We start from the raw sequence: 27662 nt of genomic DNA on the forward strand, positions 1-27662 counted from the left end.
AATTGACATTATTTTAATAGTGTCAAATAACCTAATATAATCAGCATCTTCAAGGCGAAGTCCCGTATCATTCAAAATGTTCTACATTAATCTATCCATACTATATTAAAAGAAGAAAGGGTCTTAGAAATATTGATTAAACTTTTGACCCTTCATTAAAAGACTTTACAATAGACAAAATCGTCATTTACTATTTTCCTTAAATTGTTATTTAATTATATTGTATTATTTTTCTAATATTTATAAATTGAAAATCTATTAAAATTTTGTTGTTAAACCTTACCTTATTTGAATTATATACCTAAAATTTATTACTTTGAAATCAAATATTTTTTTTTATTGAGTCTTTCCTTATTTGAAGTATGTATGAATTCCTAATATATAGGAATTTAAAATAATTCATTAAAATTTTACCTTATAAATATCTTTTCCTTATTTTAATTGTGTATTCTATATTGGAAGGATTGTTAATACTTTAAGATTTATGTTGGACACCGACATGGATTTTATATTCTTCTATTGAAGTTAATTTCCATTGGAAGTGTAATTCGATTGTCATAGTAAAAGAAAATCAAATTACTATATATAGGGTTAACATGGACAAACGTAAAGCAGAATCACGTTCTCAAGTTAGGGAATCCTTCATATGCAATATGTTTTTGTTTGGAGGTGTTCTGTCATATGTAATATAGAATGTAGCAGGTCCTTATATTTATGGACTCCGATTTGAAGATGAGAGATTTAATATTTTTTTCCCCTTTCTTTCTTGATACTAAAATCACCAAGGTAGCAACTTTTCGTTGTCTATGTGTTCTTTCATAGGTAATATTTGCGGATTCCGTATTTAAAATTAGAGCTTTGCCTTCTTTCTTGATGGTGAATCGAACCCAAAATAGAAATAAAAAAATTGACGTTGCTATGTAAGTTTGCAGGCTGAGAGATTGGCTACGGATTATATGTTGCTTTGGGAAAGATTTACCTGCAAAGCTCTAGAAGATCATGCCTGTTCAATTTATCTATGAGATTGTAAGTTTTGCTTCTTATTTTGAGTATGTTGTCTACATGACAATCCTTGGATGAAGCCCTTTCCCAGACTGTAGGCACAACCAATAGATAAAATATTTCGTCAATATATTTTATGTTGGAGCAACATTTGTGTTTTTTCATGCATGAAATTTGGCCAAATTAATTTTAAAATTTTTATCAAGCTTTTTTATTTTGTAAATATTATTTATGATAATTTTATTATGAAAGACTAAGAGAAGTAGATGGTCGGACTGGATTGGCGTGTGGACTCAGAGTTTTGGCAATTTTAATTGCAAAGTACCATTAGGGTTGTCTTCATTTCCAGATTGGGTGTCTAACACTTCAAAATTCACACTCTGTATGCTTTCTTTGTATGCTAATAGCCTAGTACTTTAAGACGCGGTTTCAATAACTTTTATACTTTCTCTAATTAGATTTTATGTTCCTGGTTTGACTCTATGTGTTGCAGCTGTGTGCAATTTTTATGTTTTACAATTTACCTTAATTGGTTTATCAAATTAACTTGAAAATTACATAGTGGAATGGCAGTGGCTCATAAGTTGCCACGCATGGCTATTTGATATTTATTGATTTTTTATTTTATTTTCAGAATACAGTAGCATCATCCTTTATACTCTTATATTGCAAGTCATTTACATATATCTATTTTTATATAGAAGCGCGAAGTCTGTTAGCGAAATGTTGTTCCTCTTTTTTTTTTTTTATACTTTTTAAATAGTCTTCACATTGGAAAAAATAGTAATTTAATTATTTCTCCAGAATTGTTATTTAATTACTTTCCTAATATTTTGAAATAGTCACATAATTAGTTTCCTATTATTTAGGACTTTGATTTTTCAATTCCTTTCCATTATAGAATTCATGCACTTTGCAAAAGTCATGTTCTAACAAGTTTATACATCATAAAATGCACTTATGAATAATAATAAAAAAGTAATTACTAATAATAAACTTGCAATTAGTTACAAAACATAAAATGCACTTTGCTAGGAATTATAAGAAGTTGAGATTATCTTCTTCATCTAGATTGTCACTAAAAGAAATACTAGAAAATTATTCTTCAATCAGTACAAACGGTATGATGTTGTTGCACAATTAAACAATAGAAAATATTTAAATGATTTTTTATAAAAGTATATTATAAATTATTTCTGTTGATATTGTGTACAAACAATTAAAATTTTAAATTAATTAATTAGAAAAATAATCCAATTTTATTCTTTCTCAAATTCTCAAATTCTCACATTGGTAAATTGATTTTTCAAATTGACAGAGTTCTTAAGTTTATAAATTTGTTAAGTAAGAAAAATATTGATGGTCGCAGAAATAAGAAATAAAGAAAAATCTACTATAGTATAATGTTAAATGTCAAATTGGCAAAATACAAATTAAAAGTAACAAGGATGAAATAGTAGAAAATATAATATATTCTAAAGGAATTTTCATATATTTTTTTTTACACTTATTCTAACAAATGAAAGCTTTCAATATTTTTTTATATATTGTAACACCTCGTATCTTAGAACTCATGTTAGACTCGTAACGTTAGAGTTTTAGCGAAAATTTTGAAAGTTTATATGTATTACGAAAGTGGTTGACCAGCCTACTTCGAGCACCCGTAAATCCATGATTAGTTGAGAATTTGAGAAAACTTTAAACATGAAAGTTGTATCCCTTTGGAATAGCTTCCAACGGTATCTTGTTGAGCTCAAACAGAGCTCTGTGCTAAGGGTTATGCCTATTTTACTAACGATGTTTAGAGAAGAATTTTCAAATATTTGGTTACGTTTTTTAGCCTTTTCTCACTCGAATTGGGACTCCTTATTTTATTATTTTATGAAGCAAAAACGTCCATAACACTATTATAAACCCTAAGAGACTATTATTTTTCTCTCTACCTCCATCCGTAAAGTACCTAGACACTTCAATCTTTCAAGAAACTCATTCTTGCAATCAAGAAAAATCAAGAAACCTTCAAGAATTTGGTTTGGCAATCTAGTTTCCTAAGGTTTCCTCCAAGGTAAATATTTTAATCAAGAACCTTTGTATTCTACAAGATTTATCATTTATAAATACTAGAATATTCCCTCCATCCCGTTACCCTATAAAACTCAAGAGTTGTAAAAAGTTGGAGAAAACTCTAGTATTTTTCTGTTGAGTTTCATTCTGACTAGCCATATTAATTTGGTGTTTTCCGATAATCTAACCGTTGGATCGAGCCCATATTTTAACTGATGTTTATAACACATACTTCTAAAATATGAATGGTGAAGATTGGATTTGGAGCTCCGGAGCAGTACCCTTTGAGCCACGAACAGTAGCTACGAAAAAATCCTCTCAAGGTTTCCAAATTCAAAGCTTTTGGAATTCTTCTTCAAAGATTCAGACTTTTCTTCAAGTTTTGGAGCGATTAAGCTATGTAGACGCTATGCACATGTGGAAGCATCCTTGTTCTTCCCCATGTTTTAGTATTCCATGATTACACCCCAGGTTTTAGGATTCTAAGTATATTAATGATAAACCCTAGACATTTGAACCATGATTTAAATATTATATTGTCAGTTGCAATCCCGTTTAATTAGTCTTAATTTACTGTTTTGGTGATTGAGACTCAGTCCGTAATCTATGAAAATCCATGACTTGTATCCTATGGGTTCTATAACACAAGATATGAGATATTGTGCTTATTTCCATGAAAAGCTTGTATATATATTTATATATGTATTTACTATCATGTCTTCATGTATCCATGTTCATGTTAAGAATCAAAAAATCATGTATTCAGTTGTCTTTCATGTTCGGGAGTTGTATTAATACCGAGAAGGCTCAGATAGCCTGAAACTATGCATGCCAACGTAGGATAAGTATCACTCCGCCCCAGTTAGGACGATTCCTTCATGTTTTCCCCATTGAAGGATTTTGGATCCATTCATGTCATGTTCATGTCTTGTACCCTGGTAAGGTACAAGATGACTTAGCTGATCGGGTCGAGATCAGGCTCCACTTTTCTCCTCGTGGTGGTTCATGTTGGTATTACAATTATTATCATGTTTTCACCTCAGTTACATATTATTTCATGCTTACAGTACTCATATTCAGTTTCAGTATTCAGTTTCAGCATTCATGTTCAATTTTAGTTTCATGTCTATATATTATGTACCTAGTTATTTCTATCATGTATTTACTTACCAGTACATTCAGAGTACTGATGTCCCCTTTTATTGCCTTGGGGGCCTCCATTTCATGATGTAGGTACTGATTTATAAGACGATGCCTCTGCTCATTAGGATCTACACGTACTAGCTTATTGGTGAGCCCCATCTCATCCGGGTTTTAGACATTGTCTTTCCTTATTTAGTTTTGCATCTAAGAGTATGCTGGGGGCCTTGTCCCAGCAAGTATGTTTTCATGTTCAGACTCATATTAGAGGTTTCATAGACTAGACAAGTGTCATGTTAGACTTTCAGAGTCGGTTAGCCATTTTGGCTCATGCATGTTATTTGCGCACTCATGATTAAACAAGTATTATTCTATTAAGTAATATGACTCGTTAAGTTTTATAAAGGTTCATCATGCATTCACGTTATACTCCCTCATGCATGCCTTATGATTATTCAGCAAGCTATGTGGTTCGCTCGGTCACATGCAGTCAGGCACCAAGTGTCGTGTTACGCCCAGGCCATGGTTCGGGGCGTGACATATATCAAGTTATTTCACTACATAAATATGAATTATCGACGAAAAGCTATATATCCTATTTAACAACAAATTATTAAAAGAAATTCTTAGCTACGAGCAATTAGAGACGAATTACCACCGAAGTTCGTAGTTCAATTTTTTCTGTAGTGTTTGTTTTCAAATGAGATACGTGCTTTTGTCACGCACAAAGCGCGTACGCTCAAACTAGTACAATTAATTACTAGTAAATTAATCTAGGTTATTTATCAAATAAAAATTTCTCTCCCTAGAAATACCAACGGTAGTATTTCACACCAACAAGGGTTGTGGTGTAGTGGCTGGTACTACTCCACCCTTAACCGAGAGGTCTCGAGTTCGAGTTCCTTGGGTACGGAGTCACCATTGTTAGGGAGTGTTTTGCCCCCCAATGTGAGACTACCCGGTACGAATCCCAATTTAATCGGGCCTTAATGCGGACACCGGATGGGGGAAAAAAAAAAAGAGGGTAGTATTTCACTCTATTGCCTTACAAAGGAGAACCTTGCTTGCCCAACTGAGGAGACTAATCTCAAAGGAGGGAATTAACAATTAATTAGCATTTGACTATACATAAAGAAGATCTAAGTGACTATACATGAAATCTTCACGCTGAATTGATTCTTTTCTATTAGGTTCTAAAAGATGCAAAACGTAAAAATCATTCTTCTACGTAGTTTTAACCTTTGGAAGGGATATATAGAAATCAAGTCTTAGAGGCAACATTTGTTGTAAAGAGGTAGCCGCTAAAACCTAAAAGGTCTTAAGATTGCTAGAGTCAGGATTTTTACTAAAGGGATTTATAAAAAAAATTAACATATAATTAATCAATATGATTCAACACAGATTATATATGCGTAATAAATAAATTTAACCTTATATATACAATGTAATTTTTCGAAGGGGGTCTGACAATCATAATATATTTCTCCCTCTGTCCCAATTTATGTAATATAGTTTGACTATGTACTGAGTTTAAGAAAGAAAAAGAAGACTCTTGAAAGTCGTGCTCTAAAACAAACCATAGATAATTATGTGGTTGTAAATCATTTCATTAAGAGTAAAAGGGGAAGTTTTATGTTAAATTATTTTTAAATATGAAAATGTATCTTTCTTTTTTGACAGACTAAAAAGAAAAATGTGTAAAATTTTACAATGTATCTAGGATAAGCTTTAAAGGAGAATTATCCAAGTACAAGTGAAAGCCCTAATTGCGTTTTGCACTTGGTTTACATTTAGCTTTTGCAAAATTATTTTAGGTAAATAATTTTAGAAGAAGTTGCGCTCCATTAGCATCAAATTATTTGGAGATGATGTTTTCTTAGTTTTAGTGAGAAATGGACCTTTTTGTTTTAAGTTTCTTTATGAACATTTTAGTGTGATTTTGAAAAATCAAATTTATTTTTAAATTAAGTTATCATATTAAGTTGCGTTGTTATAAGTAAATTTTAACTTGAGGTTTTAAAAATTCATACATCAGATGCCCAAAACTCAAACTTAAACTATACCCATATGCATCGACTGTAGCTCCAATTAATCCAAATGCAAGCCCTAATTCTGTTCAGTTCTTTCACAATGTTAGACTCCATTATTAAGAAAAATATTGACTCGTACTTGCCGCATACACCAAAGTAAGAAGTAATACTTAAAATGTGTAAATCTAATCATTTCATGATATTTAAGTATTGTAATTATTGGGACCTTCATTAGCTTACCATTCAAACACTAAAATAATTTACAAATCTGAATTAAAGTGAATTTCTTTCCAATTTTGGTCATATTCCATCCCATCTTTTTTCTCTCTCTCCATACCGTAATGTCTCTTACCAGCCGTCGATTATTATCCAAGTGTCATGATCCTATTCATCTACTTTAGCTATTAATATATAGCCTTCTTCTCCTCCCCATGCATAATATTCTTCAGTGTCATCCCCCTCGCCACACACACACACTCACTACTTCTTTTCTTAACTCCAGAGAATACTTTTTTATTTGTGTTTCTTAATCTAGAGATATATCTACAGCATATATATAGACATGAAATGTGGATAGACACACATCAGTGTTTTTATCAATGTAGATGTCGAACTTATATTGATTTCAATAATATTTTTTGTGCCTTGCTTATAACGTCTTTCACTAGTAAAATTTCTCAAAGAATGTTTAAAACCATCTTTAAACGGAGGCAAAATCAAGCAACGGGCTGTTAGGGAATGTCAAAGTATGTGCACCAATGCAACCTCAATCGTTCAAGCAATGGGCTTTTAGAGATGAAATCCCTTAATATTTTCTTTTTTATATTATATTAATATTAAGAATGATGAAGAAATAAGATACATACGAGAAAAATTGTCGTCGTCTTTCTTTGTACACTTTTATTTAGAGTGTTGGTATGGAAGAAAACATTTTTTGAAAAATGATTGTCAATTTTTCCATGTTCGGTTGATCAAAATGTCTTGGAAAATATTTTCTCTAGGAAAACAAGTTCCTTGAAAATGAGGAAAATGACTTTCTTAATAGAAGTAGGGAAAACTAGTTCCACAAGTAACATTGCAAGTTCATTGTCTCCTCCCCACCTATCCAACACCCCTAACCCTACCCCTCCACCTTCCCACATCTGGCCACCCCTGAACACCACTCCCCACCCCATACACCACCCAAACTACCCCACCACACCTAACCATCCCTACACCCCCACTATCCCCACCCACCCCACCACCCCCATTACCTCCCTCCCAAACCCTATAACCACCTACTCCACCCCTTACCCCTATCAGCACCTACCCCAACCCCTACCTCTCACCTCCCTACCACCACCCTTTTATCTCTCAACTTTGTAAAACTAGGCACTTTGTGAAAGTAGTAACTTTAAAAAATAACAACTTTAAAAAGTAATCACTTTACAAAAGTAGCCGCTTTTAAAAATATTACTTGCGAAAAGTAGCTACATTTCAAAAATAGTCATTTTGCAAAAGTAGTTAGTTTGTAAAAGGAGTCACTTTTAGGAACTAGCCACTTTGTGAAAGTAGATACTTTTTAAAAGTAGTCACTTTTTGAAAGTAACCAATTTTCATAAATACTCATTTTGTGAAAGTAGTTACTTTTAAAAACTAACTGCTTTGCAAAATTAGCAATTTTTTAAAATAGCCTCTTTGTGAAAGTATTAAAATTATCATTTTTGCAATGTGACCTTTCTAAGATAGTGGCCACTTTTGTAAAGTAGCCATTTTTTAAAAGTGACACAAAAATGACTACATTCGTAAAGTAGCCATTTTTTGAAAAATGACAAAAAAGGTTGTTTTGCAAGAAATGTATTTTTGCAAAAGTAACCATTTTTATGTCACTTTTCAAAAGATGGTCAATTTACAAAAATAATCATTTTTGTGTCACTTTTAAAAAATGGCTAGTTTACAAACATAGTCACTTTTTTGGATTGTCTTTCAAGTGCAAAGCAGTCATTTTTTTTGTTGTCTTAGAAAAAGGTCACTTGCAAAGATATGACCCTTAAACTATACCCCAAAAGTCATTTTCACACTTAAACTTTAGTGGTGACCTATTACACACCTAATATATAAAAAAGTGTTATTAATTACCCCTCCGGACACCCAAACCCAAGCGCGTGTGTGCCGATTTTTTTGTGCGCGTGAACAGTTATTTATTACTCATTAAACTTAAAAAAAAAAAGGAAAAATCATTTAAATCCGAATCCCTCCACTTAAACGGTCATATTACCATTACCCACACATCAAATAAAGCCGATCCATCAAATATTAAGAATCCTAATTTTTGTCTCCCAAATTCGCAAAATCTTCCCCAATTTGAAGCAAAGGTAATTTTTGTCTCCATTTTTTATTAGTTCCTCTCCAACTAATTTTCTCTATTGTTTTCCATTGTAAAGCTTCTTATTCTACACTGTAAAGCTTCTTGTTCTCCTGTAGGAACTGTTTTTATCGATTTGTTAATGTATGTTTTTTTCATTTTTTTGTATTAGTTCCTGTGTTTTTCCGTTGTTTTTTTCGTGTGTGACTAGCTTCATTTATGCCTTTGGATTTCGGGTAATGAAGGTTCCATAATGGCTAGATTTGGCTTGTCTAAGATTTGTAAGGAGGAAGATGATCATGAGCTTTCTGAAGTGCGATGCAATCATGGGTTTTTATTGCCTTTGATGACCTCTTGGACCCCAAGGAACCCGAGTAGAAGATATTGGAGTTGTCCATACTATGGTGTAAGTGATTTTTCATTAAGAATTGAACTTTTCTAGTTGGAAGTTTTATGCCTTTTACCTATATTTGATTGATTGTAGGGTGCCAGATCATGTGATTTTTATCATTGGAAGGATGATGAGATTGATCCAAGATCCAAATTTGTGATTCCTAAACTAGTGAGAAGAATTGGTGAACTTAAAGCATCATTTGAAGCTTCCGCAAAAGTTGATGACATGCCTACTATGTCTACAAAATCTGTAGAAAGCAAAATTGATATGCAAAGCCTAGAGATTGAAATGGATAATTTTGGAGAACAAATTAAGAAGATGAAAGAAAAGGAGAAGAAGTGGAAGAGCAAGTTGGCCAAGTCCAACAAAAGGGAGACAATACTTTGGATTACCTTGTTGTGTACTGGCATTTTAATTTTAAGTTTTGTGTTTCAAAGCATGTACTTAAGAGGTTATTTATATTAAGTTGCCCTAAGAGGTTAGTGTACTTGTTAAGTCTTTATTAGAACTTGTTGGTGGTATTGGTAATGTTAATTAGAACTTCTTGGGGCTATTGGTAATGTTTATTAGAACTTCTTGGTGGTATTGTTAATGTTAATTAGAACTTGTTGGGGCTATTGGTAATGTTTATTAGAACTTCTTGGTGGTATTGCTAATGTTTGGTTTAGTTTGATTTTTGAAACCCTTACTGTTTGGTATTTCCAAGTATGTACCAAAATTCGGAAAGTGGAAAGTAAAGAAATTCGGAAATAAAACATAACAAAAATTTCATACATAACTTTAAAAGTGACAAACACAGAGATCTAATCTAACACTATGATCTCCCTCTTTTTCTTAACAATGAAGACTACACGGTTCCTACCTTGACAGGCTTGGAAACACAACACATTAATTCCCTGCCCTCAATCCGTTAGCATTAATAAATTGTTTCCAGCCTTGAGATAGGCGCATATATGCACCAACTTTGTACTTCATATGGTACGCATGATGGTCGTAGAGAACAACAGTTTCGTGGTCAAAATTTGGAAGAAATTCCAAAACGTTATTAGGAAGGATCTCGTCATTATGAAATTAACACTTATGAAGTCATCATTTTCAACATACGATCTCGTTAACGTTTTCTCAAAGTATTCCAGCATTTTGGACTGAAGACTCATCTTCGAGTGAAGGGTAGAATTAATAAGAGTTTGAGTGAAAGAGTTTTGAGTGAAAGTTGGAGAATGAATAATTAGTTGTGAGTGAATTAGGTATAATGGCTAGACCTATTTATAATGTGTTATTCATTTAGTGTCCCTAACTACTAACTAAGCAGTCACTAATATTCAATACCAGTTAATACACTACTATTCAATTCCAGTCAATACCATTCAATACACAAATGCCAATACGTTCAAAGTTAGACCACCACAACCACTCACTACACTACATTTCAATACCATTCAGTACACATATGTCAATACGTTCAAAGTGTTGACCATTCATTTTCATTCGCAAAAAGATAGTTAATCAGATATGCCAATTCAATACAAAACAGTAAAAAAGTTAAATGCAGTCACAGCTGCCCTACCTATGCCAATTCAGTACAAAACACTAAAAAGTTAAATGCAGTCACAGCTGCCCTACCTATGCCAATTCAGTACAAAACACTAAGGCTAGTTAAATGCAGTCACAGCTGCCCAAAAACAGTCTTAAGTGCAGTCTCAGCTACCAAGCACAAGCCTAAATCCTAACCAAAAACCTTCAAAGTTAATTTTTACAATGTAGTCAAAACTGAAATAGTAACACCAACAGAATGCAGTCATAGTGGAGTAGTGGAACTTCCTTGGCTCGATTGTGTTGCTTTGGCCATTTTCCCTCTCATTTCTCCAAGCTGCCTTGAGGTCATAACATCTTTTCCCTTCCACTTCACACCATATGTTGCCTTATGTCCAAGAACACCAGTTACCACTGCTGAAGACTTAACAGTTCTAAACCTTTGACTTGGCAGCCCAGGCTACATAAATAAAATAAGGCTAGTTAATGATATTTGTAAGTAACTAAGAGTTAATAGAAAATGATAGCCGAGTGATAAACAACCTACATTAATGATTGTTTGCCCACTTTGTGTGTGCAGCACCCCCATTCCAACCATACTTGGCTTGCTGATACCAACATTCTACAAAACAAAAGAAAACATTATAAGCTATTAATTTATAACTTATTATTGAATTATAAAGTAGATTTACCTTCTTTGAACCTTTTGGTCTACCCCTTCCTCTGCTAGTTAGAGCAGCTGCATTACTTGAATTTGGGACAACAAAAGCAGTTGTAGGATGTGGGACAGTAGCAGCAACATTACTTGAATTTGGGCCAGCAGTTGCATTACTTGAATTTGGGCCAGTAGTATTAGGCTCTCTAAAACATCTGCTTTTGTTGTGAGCCTTGGTATGACATTTGCTACATGTCATCTCAATTCCCCTCTTGGATAATTTTCCAGTTTTCTTATTTTCTGCAGCTTCTTTCCTCCTTACTTTCTTGGGTCTGCCAGGCAACTTCCTTACTTCAAGTAGTATAACCAAAGGATTTGTTGATTCTGGCCACATCTTCATATTCAGAACTGGCTGAATGAAGTGGTTGTATGTCTTCATGTATGTTTCTCTTTTATACCAATGAGAAATGTAGTCCACCGTGTTAAGCTTTCTATAGTGAAAAGCTGCTATGGCATGAGGACATGGTATGCCCTTCAACATCCATGCTCTAAATGTACAAGTTTGCCTAAGCAGATCCACACTATGCCTATACTGTCCATGAAGCACCTCATACCCTGTATCAGAATTCCACTCAATACTACACTTCATGGACTTCTTTGTGTTGTCTCCTAGTAACTTCATTGCCATTGGAGAAACATCACAGATCCAACTGTTACAAAACTCTCTCATTTGTCCTACTCTGATCTCTTCATCATTTTCACCCTTATCTCCTTAAGCATTGTAATTATACTTTTGGGTCTTGCAGCCAATATCTAAGAGTTAAAACACTCAGCCATGTTATTATCTACACTATCAACTTGTGTGGTATATTTGAAGTAAAGCTTACTCCATCTTTCTGGATTGTAGTACATCAAATTACCAATACAAGTCTCTCCCAATGTTTTCATGTAGTCAAGGTTATCATTCAACTCAACCTCAAATATGGACCTTGCATACCTACAAAAATAGTTTCTTCTCTCAAGACCTCTGTATTCTTTGGACCAATTTGCCAACACATGCCTAGCACACATCCCATGCTCAACATTTGGCAGTTGCTCCTTTATGGCACCTTCAAGACCCTATGAATAATAAAAAAGCTGGTTTTTATTAAACAGAAAATAAAGAGTAAGAAACAATTATGAATATGATGTAATTAAACACTTCATATTACCTTTTGCATATCTGTTATAACTGCCATGTATGTCCATCTCCCAGCTGGAGATCTTCATTTAGAATTTTAATAAACCATGTCCAATTATGCTTGTTTTCAACCACAACTACTGCCCAAGCAAGTGGCAGCATCTGATTGTTTCTATCTTTACAAACAGCAACAAACAACTGACCTTTTGAAATTCCCTTTAAAAAACAACCATCTAAACCAATACATTTCCTACATCCTACCAAGTATGACTTTTTCATTGCATCAAAGCATATGTAGAAGCCTACAAATCTTTTTTTTTTCCCTTCAATTGTCTCTTCATTAAGCCTCACTACACATGTATTACTTGGATTAGACCTTAGCAACTCATCTTTGTAATCTAAAATTCTGCCAAACTTCTTTACATGGTCACCCATCATCTCTGAAATCACCTTGTTTTTTGCTTTCCTACACACAGTCCTCCCAACATAAAGATCCAACTCTTTTTAATAAGTTGTTAGAACTCAAAAATTCTAATGCTTGGTTGTTCCTTTATCCTCCCATTGTAGTGACTGCCTAAAAATTTAGAGTTGCAAAGTTTGTTTCTATTTGTAGGGTCATATTTGTGAATTGGATTGTAGTTCTTCACCACAAAATTGTAAGTCCTAGAGTCAAAACTGGCAAATAGAAGTCAAGGACAACCCTCTACACACCTAACCCTTACCCTTAAAGGTTTATTGACATACTTTTCAATAGCAACATGTTCAGCAACTGCATACTTAGTAACAGCAGCCCTAAAATCATCAACACACTCAAACTGTAGACCGGTTTCCCATGTAACCTTCTTGCAAGTTTTATCAAACACAACTCATGTTTTTACCTTCCTTCTTCTTGTTTTTTGTCTTTGTTCAACCACTTCTCCATCATCATCAGTGCAGTCATCTGGATCAGTCTCAAAGCTAGCAGCTTCATCAGAAGGGTAATATGGCTCATCTCCAGCCAACTTTGCCTTCTAAACCATCTGTAGTACCACCCTCTGATTCATCAAACCCCACATTTGCCCTTTTTCTTCCTGTTCCTAACTTAGCATGTACAGGAACAGGAGGTCTTTCACCCCTCTTCCTTCTTTTCTTCTTTTCATCTCTCTTTTTCTCTCTAAAATCCCTTAGCTCCTCATCTATATCACTCCCACTAACTTCTACTCCTTCTTCTTGAACAAAACCTTCTAGATCTGATCCTAATTCATCCCAATCACACTCATCATTATCAATTCCAGTTCTTTTTTGTGAAGAATCAACAGTGGTAGGCAGTACAGTGGCAGGACTTGGATAATTAAGGGCTGCAGTAGGACTGGTTGGAATAGGGGAATGGATTGGAGGAGTAGTAGGTTGTTGAGGTGGAGTTGTATTTTCTTGGATAAGAGGAGAAGTGGGAGGATTAGTAGTTTGGACAGCCTCATCAAAAGTTGCATTTTGCACATCTCCCACATGAGATGTTCCCTCACTACCTCTTTTTCAAAAGATACTCCACTTCCCCTCCACATGGGTTGCATATTCTAATAAGAGTGGGGCTAATTGAGGCTCTTTAACCATGTGGCATGCAAATGCCTCCAAAATATCCCTATGCCCCAAACATGTTGCAATTCCCATTGTATCCCTATCTGATGTTATTGGTATCAAAGGTAAGCTTTTAGGCAATCTAGCATAAAGTAAGCATCTCCCGGGGTCATAGCCTAAATCTCTCACACAATCCATCAATTCAAAGTAGGAAAATTTATCCATGTCCACATCATAAATATCAGTAACATCTCCCCTAACATATCTTTCTTTACCCTTACCTTTTAAAAGTCCACCATGGTAAAATCTCAAGGTAATCAGTTCAAAAGACATTTTACAACCTGAAAATTGTACAGTTCGATTTAAGAAGTAAAGTCACACACAACTACTTATTACAACATATTGGACATATTTAAGCATGAAACACAGTAGAATTGAACAAAAAAAACATCTAAAAAAACCTAGTTCAAGTCGCAATAAACAGTACTAACATTATACCACTTTTATAAACACAATCCTACTTTTTTTTAAACATATTCAAGCATTTACCATGACATTTACACAGTATAATCCATAAAAAACTAAACATGTAAAAAACCCTAGATGTAGTCGATTTACACAAAATAAAGTGAGGGAACGGGCTAACCTTTTAACAAAAAAGCTTTACCTAGTCGTGAAATAGGTGTGATCTTCACGAAAATCACCAAAAACACCAGTGCAACCCTTAAATAAGACTTAAATCGAAAACCCTAACTTCGATTATAGGTGTAATAGAGAGATGAACTCAACAAACACAAGAAAATCCAACAAATATTGACCAGATCGTGTTGAATCTCGTCAGAAGTTGAAGGATTTCATATGGATCAATTGGTACGTAGGGTTTTTTAACGAGTGTGTGAAAGAAAGAGTAAATTGGGTGTAAATCGGGTGGGGTAAATGAAATGGAGTGGTGAAACGAATCAGGTTTGGGTTTAATGGACCGGGTCGACGTAAATTAATTCATTTAATACGTGGCAACACGGTAGGGCGAGTGACTACAACGTTTTTATTAAAACTTGGGTTTGGGTGTTCGGAGGGTAATTAATAACACTTTTTTTTTATATATTAGGTGTGTAATAGGTCACCACTAAAGTTTAAGTATGAAAATTATTTTTGAGGTATAGTTTAAGGGTCAATTTATGACTTTCGCCTATTTGGGTATCTTATAAAAATAGTCACTTTGTGAAAGTAGCATCTTTTTCAAAATGTGGGGTGGGAATAGTAGGGAAGGTTGAATAGGGTTGGGGGGAGGTGTGGGGTAGTGAGTTGGGGGGCTGGATTGGTATTCGGTCAAACCGAACACTAGAAAATTGTTTCCACATCCTACCAAACACAAGAAAATAAGTAGGAAAATCACTTGTTTTCCAAGAAATCATTTTCTAGGAAAACATTTTCCATCGTAGCAAACACACCCTTAATTGATCCAATTAATCTTTTTCGAAAAATTCCTCTAACATACAAAACTATAAAATCTCTTAGTTTTATCTGCTCAAGAGATTGGAATCATAATGCTTCCGGCTTGGCACTTCTGTCCTGAAATTGGATTTAAATGCTTTGTTTTTTAATTCATCAAGACTTAAGAGGCACGACACAAGCAAATCTATCAGGTTTTGAAGCATCCTTTTCTTAATTCTTGGAGTTGACTCTTGAATTTGGTAACATTGAAAAAACAAAACTAATGAGTTTTGGCTACTAATTAACAGATGTGAACAACGAATGAGAATTTCTACATTTATCTTTCTGATGATTACAAAGAGAGAATACGAAGAAAAAGACAATGTAAGAGGGATTGTGATTGTGAGTGAAGAAGATGAAGTAAACAATTTCTTGAACACGACTACATTTTTTTTATTTTTTATTTGAGTATTACTAGTTAATAGAATAAAATTGATGTTTAAATGTTTGTTAAACAAAAAAAGTAAACTAGTAATTAGGGGTATATAAGTCAAGTTTTTTTTTTTTTTTGGTTTATGATAAATAAAATAAAAGAATTGTTAAGGAATACTCAAACTAAGGGAGGTAAGTGTAGCATCGTAAGCAATAAGGGAAGTTAGTGTGATGAAGGAAACCAGAGAGAAATCATTGAAATTATTCCTAAAATAAAACTGTAGGAGAATATTTTTCAAAAGGAAACTCAAGTTTAACTCTATAATACATATAGTACCAACAAGGGTTGTGATAAGATGGATAGGGTCCCTCCATCCTTAACTAGAAGTTTTGGATTAAAGTCCTGGGTATAGAAAAAATTCTGTTAGGGAGCGCTTCCTCCTTAGATAGGCCTTACGTGGTGCGAATCCAGATTAGCCGACACTCTAATGGGGTATCGAACACTGAATGAAAAATTAAAAAAATATGATAGATATAGTTGAAGATGGGTACCTGAGAACTTAGGCCAAAAGATAACCTCAAATTGCATTGTTTATTTTAGCCATTTGGTTGAGAGTTTTGGTTAAACATTTTAAAAAATAAAAAATAAAATTGCAAGTGTCTTTTTAGAAAAGTTAAAGTCTGCTTTTCAAAGAAACAAATCTTTGCAAATATCTAAGGCATTATTAATACATGTTTATACTTCCAACACGTTAGTATCGCCATAATTCGATTAAGGTTTGTTATTTTCTCAATATTCTAGTAAGGCTCGTAATGTAATTTTTCGAGAAATTCAAGTTTTTGGCTGAACTATAAATTTGTTTGATTACGTAAATCTAGAAGGAATTATGCCATATACTTAGTAAAGATAGTGGGAACATAAATTACACTTAAAGATAATAAATACACTATTAAAACCACAAGTATCTTGTTTTAGCAATTCTTCCCAACAATAATCAGTGTGTGGGTCGTAGACACTAGGGGTGTACAATTCAAACCGACAAATCGCACCAAACCGATAAACTGAATCAAATCGAGAAAAAAACCCGACTAGTGATTTGGTTTGACTTGGTTTGATGTTGGAAAAAAAAACCCGACCATAAGTGGTTTGGCTTGGCTTTAGCTAAAAAAAGTCAAACCGAACCAAACCGACCCGACATTACTACATGTATTAATTTTTAATATATTTTATACATAAAATATTTATTAATAATGCAATTTGTAAATATTTCTTAAATTCTTTTCATAGTTTTTGTCTTTTATCATATTACTTTAAGCTTGAACTTAGAATTTTGAATATCAATAAGTTTTATATCCCATGGATGTTAATAACTCAAATAAAGTCCAAATCAAAGCCAACTCAACACTAATGCTAATAAACGAAATTCAATTCTAATACTAGGAATGACAATAATATTGGATATCTATTCTTTAGTTTTGCATAATGTGTTTAGAGCGTAATACATAGCTTAATTTTTTCTTTGTCATGTAATTAACACTTATTAGCCTTACTTATTTTAGTATAACTTCGTATTTAGATTAAAGTCATTTTCTTTATGACTTATTAATTAGCAATACTTATTTTAACCGACTTTATTATCTTTTTTGTTGAATATTTTAATACGATATCATCACCTATCTCACATTTTGTGTTATTTTCTTAAGAAATACCTTAGTTGTATAGTTGTATCTTATTAGGACTAAAGAAATATTTGAAGTAAAAATCATATGTTTTGTATGAAGACTTTTTCGGGAAAAAAATCTGAAAAAACCCGAAAAAACCGAATAACCCGAGAAAATCCGAAATTGAAAAACCCGAATTTTATTGGTTTGGTTTAGTTTATAAATTTAAAAATCCGATGCAATTGATTTAGTTTGATAGTTGAAAAATCCGAACCAACCCGATCCATGCACACTCCTAGTAGACACCCTCAATAATACTGATAGTTGTTTTCATTAAGAGGATGAGATTGTACAAATGAATTTTCGGTTGGGTTCCATCAGACTTGGGTATCCTGCATTTGGTCCACCCAAGTAATAAGAACGACCTTTTTTTTTTTTTGACTCCAATGAGAGAAACTATTGGTTGAAGAAACACAAAAATTAATACAATCCTAGTATTAGTAATTATTTGATTCGTCCGGCACAAAGAAAAATGTTAAAGAGATAAGACTACAAGAGAGTGATAAACTCAAAAGGAGTAAGGATAAGACAAATGACAAGACTAAGTCCACCAAATCGAACATTTCAGACAACTCTTGATTGAGATCATGTTTGACTTTGATTTATTTGAGTTCTATTTTTTAAAATTGTTGTAGTACTTTTTTTTTTTCATTTTACTTTTAGCTTTTACTTTTCCATGTCAAAATTATATATATTTGAGATGTCGAATAAGATCTGTGTTAGTCATTGCCAAACGTGTGTAAGATGAAATAAATATAAGGACTTTGAGAATCCGATAAATAATGGTTGGGTTATCAACTGCCGCAATTTGTAATTTTAAACCCATAAAATTAACAACATTCTTGTAGAAATGGGATAAAAAAATTGTAAAGTTACATCTTTTTTAACTTCTTCCAACTGATTTATCCATTTTATTTTTACCACTGGCAATACTCAATATTTATTTATTTTATCTTTTTTTAGTATGATATGTATCAGTAATTAATTTTAGGATTTAAGTTATAGATATTATAATATAATTTTTAGCACTATTAGTACAATTAATCGAGTATAACTTATAACAGGTTAGTAATTAATGCTATATTTTTAAGTTATCATATTATGTTTTGTTGTTATAAATCAACTTAACTTGAGATAAGAAATTCGTAGTTCCAATTGACGGAGATTAAAAAAAAAAAAATTGATTCAAGTATAAGCCTTAATTCCGTTCAGCTCTTCCACAACGTTAAGCTTCCTTATTATTTTTTATAAAAAAAATTACTTGTGCTTGATGCATGCACCAAAGTAAGAAATAGGATCTAAATCTAAAATGTGTAAATCTAATCATCTCATATTTAAGTATTGTAATAAATTGACCGTAATTAATTTGCCAGTCAAACATTAAATGATTTACATAATCTGAATTAGAGTAAATTTTTTCCGTACTTTGGTCATATTCTTTCCCCCTCTTTGTTTTTCCTCTCCATATTATAACGTCTGTTATCCACGTATCACGATCTCATTCATCCACTTTACCTATAAATATAGCCCTCTTTCTCCTTCTCTAACATATCATTCTTCTGTGTCACACCACACACACACTACTACTTTTTTAACTCTGGAAAATGCTTTTTTATTTGTCTTTCTTAAGCATTCTAGAGATATATATCTGCAATATATATAAATGTAGATAGACATACATCAATGTCATCAATGTAGATGTATAATTTACATAGATTTCAATAAATTTCTTGTGCTTTCCTCGTAATGACTTTCATTTTATTACGCATTTTTTAATTCCTTGGTGCAACTTTAGAAAAATTTGCGGGGCGACCTAACTGACGGCGGGTTCCAGGGAGAAGTTTTTACCCGACTTGAATCAAGGTAATTTGGAGACAATTGTAATTTTTAATATCTCCAAATAGATCTAGTATAATATTTGTCAGCTGAGGTTTGGATTTCCTTCAGTATATGTCGTTCATTCAATCTGATTTCATAAGTTTGAATTTTTTTATGTGTGTATTTAATAGAACCTAAATTTTGGTTGGACTACAATTAATATTATCACAATGTATAACACCACTAATGTTAAACCACATATATCTAAGTTCTGCAGTTAAGGCATGTAATGGAAAAACTTTGTAAAATTAGAACAAACAGGTGATGGATCTGTCAAAACTCGCGATGTATGGAGCAACACTGCAACTTTCCTAAACATAGGGGCATTCTTGAAGCAAATGGACTTTGATGTTCTAATAAAGTCAAAACATTTGAGATTAGCGGCATCAATTTCAAGAATGTCAAAGTCTGTGCACCAAAGCAACCTCAACTTTTTACCTTCTCAACGAATCTCTCTAAAAGCCCTTGCTTAAATGATTGAGGTTGCATTGGTGCACAAACTTTGACATTCTTGAAATTGATGTCGTTTAACTCAAAAGCTTTGACTTTATTGGAACATCAAAGTCCATTTGCTTCAAGAATGCAGCTATGCTTAGGCAAGTTACAATGTTGCACGGTTCATTGTGAGTGTTGACAGATGCATCACCTGTTTTTTCTAATCTTACAAAGTTTCTCCATTACATGCCTTAACTGCAGGAATTGGATCAATGCGGTTCAACATTAGTGGTATTGTACATTTGTGATAATATTAATTTTAGTCCAACAAAAGTTGAGTCAACATTAATACACACATAAAAAGATTCAAACTTATGAAATTAGATTGAATGAACAATATGTGCCGAAGGAAATCCAAACCTCAGTTGACGGATATTATATTTGATCGATCTGGAGATTAAAAATTACAACAATCTCCGAGTACCTTGATTCAAGTCAGGTAAAAGACTGTCTTGGAATCCGTCACCGATTAGGTCGCTCGCAAATTTTTGCCGAGTTGCACCAAGAAATTAGAAAATACGTAAGAAAATGAAAGTCGTTATGAGGCAGGCACAAGAAATTTATTGAAATCTATATAAATTATACATCTACATTTATAAACACTGATATATGTCTATCTACATTTATGTGTATCTATGTTGCAGATATATCTCTATAATGCTTAAAAAAGACAAATTGAAAAGAACTGATACACGGAAGGTTATCAAGATCGGTGTTACTCATCGCCCAACGGGTGTTATAAAATGTAAATACGAGTATTTGAGAAAATTCTACAGGATTATCAACTTCCACAATTTGCAATTTTAAACCTGCAAAATTTTAAGAAATCTTCCAACTTAGGCAAGTATCTTTTAATCAATTGTACATAAGATTGATGAATTTATCATTCTTCACTATGTTTTGGTGGCTAAGGTAGCCCCAATTTACTAATCCTTGCATAACTATTACACTCTATTTGGTAATCTCTGCCTATATATACCTTGTTTAAGGAGTGTAATAGGCCTAAGATTTGAGGGAAGGAGAACGAGTATGAACATTGCATTAGTAGGACAATATATAGCAGCTCTACCAAGCTACTATTCAATTTCTCATTTGCTTTGTATATAAGTATTTAAAACCATGTATGTATAATATTTACCATCTTAGAAACTCTTTTGTATCAAAGAAAAAGGAGTTTAAGTAATATATGTTGTTAATGTAAATATTCTTTTTATACTATCACATCATCTTTACCTGTTGTAGCAGGTAACATATACTCTCTTCATTTTAATTTGTTTGTCTTACCTTTTTTATTAGTCCGTTTAACAGTACACAGGTATGTTTGAAATGTGTTTCTTCCTAAATTATATTAATCTTCCATAGAGAAAAACGTCGAAAGACTGTTGAAATTGGTTTGTTTTCCGATTAAATCCGGATTCACGCAGGAAGTCCCACACTATTTTGGGTGTGGGGGGGGGGGGGGGGGGGGGGGGTAAATATACTTCCTAGTCTTACTAAGAGCCTGTTTTGGATGGGCTTAAAAACAGCTGCTTATAAGCTGAAAACAACTTATAAGTAAAAAAAAATTGGTGTAGCCCAACTTATTTTTTTTGGCTTGTAAGTTATTTTCAGCTTATAAGCTGCTTTAGATAAGCTAAGCCAAACGGGTCAAATTATTTTTTTGGGCTTATTTTTAGCACAAAATGACTTATAAGCTGGCCAGCCAAACACTCAAAAAAGCTGAAAACAGCTTATAAACAACTTATAAGCCAATCCAAACGGGCTCTAATATAGTTTTCACCCATTAGAGTAGCAATGAAATGTGATGTGGGAACTAGTTGTAGAAACCATAGTATATAAATCTAACGGAGAGCAAAAATGTTTAATATATATATATATATGTATCAAGAATTTGATGATCAATTAGATGCTTTTATTCTTTATAAGATTTTTAATTATTGAAATGAGGTATCTAGTTTTAATTATCGCAAGTTATCAAAATCACTTAGCTTCACCGGAGCATTTCAATTATTATTCTAAAGACAATAAGCAGAGAGGTGGAAAGTACAAATAAAGTATGGAACTTGTCGACTGGAATTGAAGCATTGGTGGCTGAAAGAAAAGAAAAAAACAACAGAAAATAAAACAAAGAACGGCTTTGATGCGTGAAGATTCAGTTATCCTTAAAAAGTTGTCGCTTGTATTCAGATTATGAGGAAATAGAAGCGATTCTCTTCAGGATACAACAAAGTCAAAATATACTTGCAAATTTTTCTATACTACTTCGTGAGGAATTCTTTGTTTATATATGCAACCATCAGACAACAAAGTCAAAATATACTTGCAAATTTTTCTATACTACTTCGTGAGGAATTCTTGTTTATATATGCAACCATCAGACCCTTTATGAAAAAAGGCCTTGTTTCATAAACAGACACATCTCGAATAAACTGATTTTCTGTTACAGAAATAATAATAAAATATTTAATTTCGGATCCGACCCAAATAATAATCAAATATTTAATTTCAGATCCGACCCGCCCCAAGCCCCAAGTCCAAATCTTTGATACATAATATAAAGTATATTTGCTCACACACACTTAGAAGCATGCCTACTATATCAAAGTACATACTAGGACAATGACTTATAAGAACCAAAAGAGAGTCTTTCACCACCAATGTGGGAAAGTGCACTTTCATTCCCAAGATATATCAAACTAATCTTAACGGTGGCATATTGGTTTTTAACTCTTAAGTCACTATCAATTACCAGCCAAGCCATTATATATAGTTGGCCACTTCCTGGCCTGCAAATTTGTTGTGTTGTTGGAGATGGATTATGACTTTGGCAAGGGAGACATGTTAGGTTTTATATGTGTCTGTGTGTTTTAAGTTGTGTGCCCCATGCATAATGTACTCTTTAATTCCATATATGGTCATTGCCTTGGTTTAATGTTGTATTGTCAGTTCTTGGACTTCAGTATTATCACATGGTAAGACTATTTTTAATCCCCATAACTTATTGAGAATTTTTTTCCTGAGATCCAAACATAGTGTATGGTGAGAGAGACCAGGGGCGGATGGAGCATTATAAATTGGGGTTCAATTGAACCCTAAACTTTCGGTGCGGTGTACAAATTTATATATAAAAATTTATTAAACTTATAATAAATAGTAGATATGAACCCATAACTTTAGAAATATAATGGTTCAATGCTAAAAAATTTAAAAGGTTGAACCCCAAGAGTTTAAATCCTAGATCCGTCTCTGAGAGAGACTTCCCGCAAATATATGAATAAACCACAATTTGCGTTACTGTCACGATCCAACTTCCAATAGTCGTGATGACACCTACCCCCACTCGCTAGGTGGACCAACCACAACCAATTAAGCCAATTCAGCAACTCAATTATGCGAAAAGATAAAGTAAAACGATTTCAAGTCATAAACTAAGTCTCGTAGTCATAAAGATACAGAAAAATAAAATACACTTCGAAACCTGGTATCACAAACACAAGAGCCACTACAGTATAAAATACAAGTATGATAAAGTATCCTGAATACAACTGTTTGAAAATTACAATAACAAAAGAAAATAAGGAAATGGAGTCCGGTACTGCGGACCAAGCAAGCAGCTCACTCTGAATACTCCAAATGATAGCCTCAATGGTCAATGGCTCCACGTGCTCCACTAGTGCTCGGGACAGACTTTGCACACAAGAAGGGTGCATCAAGTGTAGAGTGAGTACGAAAAATCAACGTGTACTCAGCAGCATCATCGACCGACCGTAGACTAAAGTGGTGGCGAGGATTGGTCTTCTGAATGCTTACTCCCACACTTTAACAGTTATTAGCTCAAAAGGATATAAAGGTAATCCGACGATAAAGGACAAGTAAAGTTCCATAGCTTAACTAGATATCAAGATAAATAGTTAAGACAGATAATCACAAACCAATATAGTTCTTTAAACTAAGCAAATAAGTAGTGAGTCGGTGAAGATGATATGATATGCAAGGCAAATGACATAATGGAATCGATATACACACGCTCCTTTAATAGGGATGCGCCACCCATGGGGAACTCGCGAGGTCTATACACCATCAGAATCATTTTTTATTGGTTCCTCAACCAATCCGACTACTAATCTCAGTACTCAGCCCAATTCGACTATCACTCGCATCACTTTGCCCGAAACTATTTTCCATAGGGCATCACCATATGTATCCTCAAGTGAAATATGCATAAGATACCATATGAAATCATGAATGTAACATGCACATAATAAGCGATAACGCTATAAAAGATAAAGGCTCAAATTAGCTCTTTTTCATCCTTAAACGAGAATTCTGGAGTGATGTGAACATATAAGCAATTAATTATGAAATTCATTTCTCACATAAGCAATCAAATCAACAAAATTAACAATCAGCCAATGCCCACATGCTTTGACATTCTTGCATTAAAATTAGCAATTTATATACGCCACAATTACCCAAACATGACACGTGTATCCATACAAGTGCTCGTCACCTCACAAATACGGAACCTTTTTTTTTCACCCATTTCCCTTAATCATTAGTACATAACCAACCAAGCATTGCAAATAGAGTCAAGTAAGGTCTCAAATTGCCTTAAATTCGGAGTCCAAAGCTCACAACACGACCTTGTCTTTTGTCAAAGCCTCCAAACCATCTCAATCTATTCCAATACGTAATCTACATAAGCATACAAGTCCATAGACATCCAGAGCGATATATAAATTTTTCAATCCAGAAAGTCAACCCCGAGCCCTTAAGGTCAAAACTGAAATTTTATTTAAAACCCAGCTTATCATAATTTATAATGTCTAAATCCATAAATGACTCAAATCCGACTTCAAATCGACCTCCAAATCGAAGAATTCCATAATCTCAACTTTAGAGTTTAGAATCCCATTTTCCAACCCAAATCATGATTTAAAGGGCTAAAAATAAGATAATCCATTAAATAACTATTAGAGGGAGGTTAGATTCTTACCCCCAAGTCGAATCGTAAAGAACACCACCAAAGTCGCCAAAATTCGTGACTAGAAGCTCCTACAATCAAGTTATGAACAATGAAATTGAATTGACAAATTTTATAAGGAACCTTCTAACAACACCGCAGGCGCGGATAGATCTCCACTTCTACGGTGTTGCACCTATGGAAAAATCGTCACAAATGTGGGCTTCACTAAATTGCCAAGATCTGCAGATGCAGACATTCACTCGCAAGTGCAACGTTGCATCTGCGGACTTTTACCCGCAGGTGCGGTCCCAATCCCTTTCACCAATCTTTGCACCTACAGCCCACCTCACGCAGGTACAACCTTTCTTCCGCAGGTGCGGTCGCATCAGACACCAGTTGAACCCAAAATTTCTCTAACAATCAGATTAATGAAATTAAGCTTTGAAACTCATCTGGATCCCCCTGAACACAAACTGAATATACAAATTAGTTATAAAACAAGCTATGAACCTGCTCAAATGCTCAGATTGCTAATCTGAGGTCATCTTCACCCGATAGTAACCGCGGTCAACTCAAACTCATGAACTTAACTAGTTTCCCAATTCCCTGTGTCCAAAATACTTTCGGCCCCTCGTGTTCCATCCCAACCATCCAACTAGGTCATAAATCACGTTTTGAACCTAACAGAACTGTTCAAACTAGAAATCGAGTTCGTTAACCCTAGATTTGACTTAAGTCAACCCTTTTCATTCCTTCAACTTAATTAAGAACTTTCAAATTTAGATTTTCTTCTCTGATATTCAGTTGATTGCTTTGGGAATCGTGTTACCATCCTCGCAAGTCAAAAACATCATTTTAAAGCTTTGGAAAGGATTATTTAGGGAAATGGAGTCCTAAAGTTCAAAACAACCTAACGGATCGTTACAATTACTAAACTTATTTATTTGGTAGAGTTATTGATACTTCATACACATTATTTTTTTGATTTCAAAAATGTAAAAAAATTGTTATCCTACAACACGGATATTCAGGAAGTCTAAGATAATCCTCCATGGAAGGAGAGGGGACAGGTGTATAATTAAAAGCTTTGAAAAAAGGAACAACGGAGGATATGGTTTATGGTAATCAGCAAACTACCTGGGGGGGGAAAATCCTCACATATATACTAGTAGTACTTCGTAATGTCAAAAAAAAAAAAAATTACACTACCGTCATGGTTTTTTCCCCTTTTTTTCCTTCAATGTGTTTTTACCTCGGAAGGACACAATCTTGGCCAGCCTTCCGAGTTCTATCCCTGCTACCATAAATATCATAGCTAGTACACCACTCTAGCTATATGTAGCTTCCCCAACTAAGAAAAATAAAGCAAACTCGGTTGAGGCCCAAGAAATGAGGAAAAAAACTCCACGGACATGCAGAGAGAAGAAAAGGAAGAAGGTTTTGTTGAGATTCAAGTCTTATGATTCTATAGAAGTTCCTTGAACCTAAAATAGAATGCTTAAGTAAGAAAATGTGTCAAATGATTTGGACAATAACGTATAGGAGGGAGCCTGCAGGTAAGTTAGGGGCACTGGGGAGTTAGACAAGCATCTGCAACTCTCTACTCCTACGTTACTTCCTGACTTATCACATTAGGATTAATATAAAGGATTTAAGTTCGATACACACTTTATGTAAAAGAATTTACACTAATAGCGCAATTAACCTATTATAACAAGTTACTTACTTTATTTTTAAGGTTACCATGTATTATTTACTATAAGGAGTAACTTGTTATTGTATGTCAACATAATATAATAGTATTCCGAAATTGTTCATTGTAATGCACAAAATGTATGGTAAAACCTTACACACTGTATTATGAACAGTTATTTATTACTTTCTCAGTTTCAATTTGCTTGTCTTACTTTCCTCTTATGTTTAACAAAAAGCGTCTCTTTTATTTTTTGACAACTCTTTAATTCCAATTTTTCACCTAACATGTTTAAGACAAAACACAGAAAAAGCAGCATAAACACATGGAAGCAAATGCAAATTGCCTAAACTATGACAGACTCCCACCCGACATACCATCCCAACCCACATATCACAACCCAACACATCAGCAGATTCCAAGCACTACCAACGACACAAACCAAGAAACTCCACCATCTACACATGGCCACCAACAAACCTACAATGGTGTCCCACCAAACCCATTAACCTCGGTTGTTTCAACATCCACTGATTCACAAATTTCCCCAAACTCAACAACCAGTGCAAATGTTGAGCCTGACCATTACTCCGATGAACCAAACGAGAACAGAACTACAGGACATCACAAAGGAGGATCTGGGTTTGGGCTTAGAAGCATTGAAAATATCCATCAATTTCGACAACCCAGCGAAGAACAACCAAAACAATCCTAAAGCCCCAAATTTAATTCCAAAAATCAGTAACCCAGCAGAAAACCCCCAAACCCAACAGAAAACACAAACAAACCACCCCCAAAACCAACAACCACAAAAAGTTCAACCAAATATCCCATCCAAACCTTCTTTCTTAGCTGTTGTTCACTCAAATCTAGCAACAGACCTCAAGGACAAAGCACCAGTAAACATCAAACAGGGCACACACCTCGGGAAACCGGCAGTCTTTTTTGACGCGCAGGACTACTTTATAAATCTGGCCCAAGAGTGTAAACTGACGATTATAGGGAAGTTCTCAAAAGGAAAGCCTACAATGGAGGAGATAAGGAGAGATTTTGTTCGAAGATATCAGTTGAAAGGCCCAGTGAAGATTGCTTATTTTGATCATAGGTATGTGTATATTGATTTCTCCAACGAGACTGACTATAACC

The sequence above is a fragment of the Lycium barbarum genome, chromosome 4 (assembly GCF_019175385.1).
Source record: "Lycium barbarum isolate Lr01 chromosome 4, ASM1917538v2, whole genome shotgun sequence".
In the NCBI taxonomy this organism is placed as follows: domain Eukaryota; kingdom Viridiplantae; phylum Streptophyta; class Magnoliopsida; order Solanales; family Solanaceae; genus Lycium; species Lycium barbarum.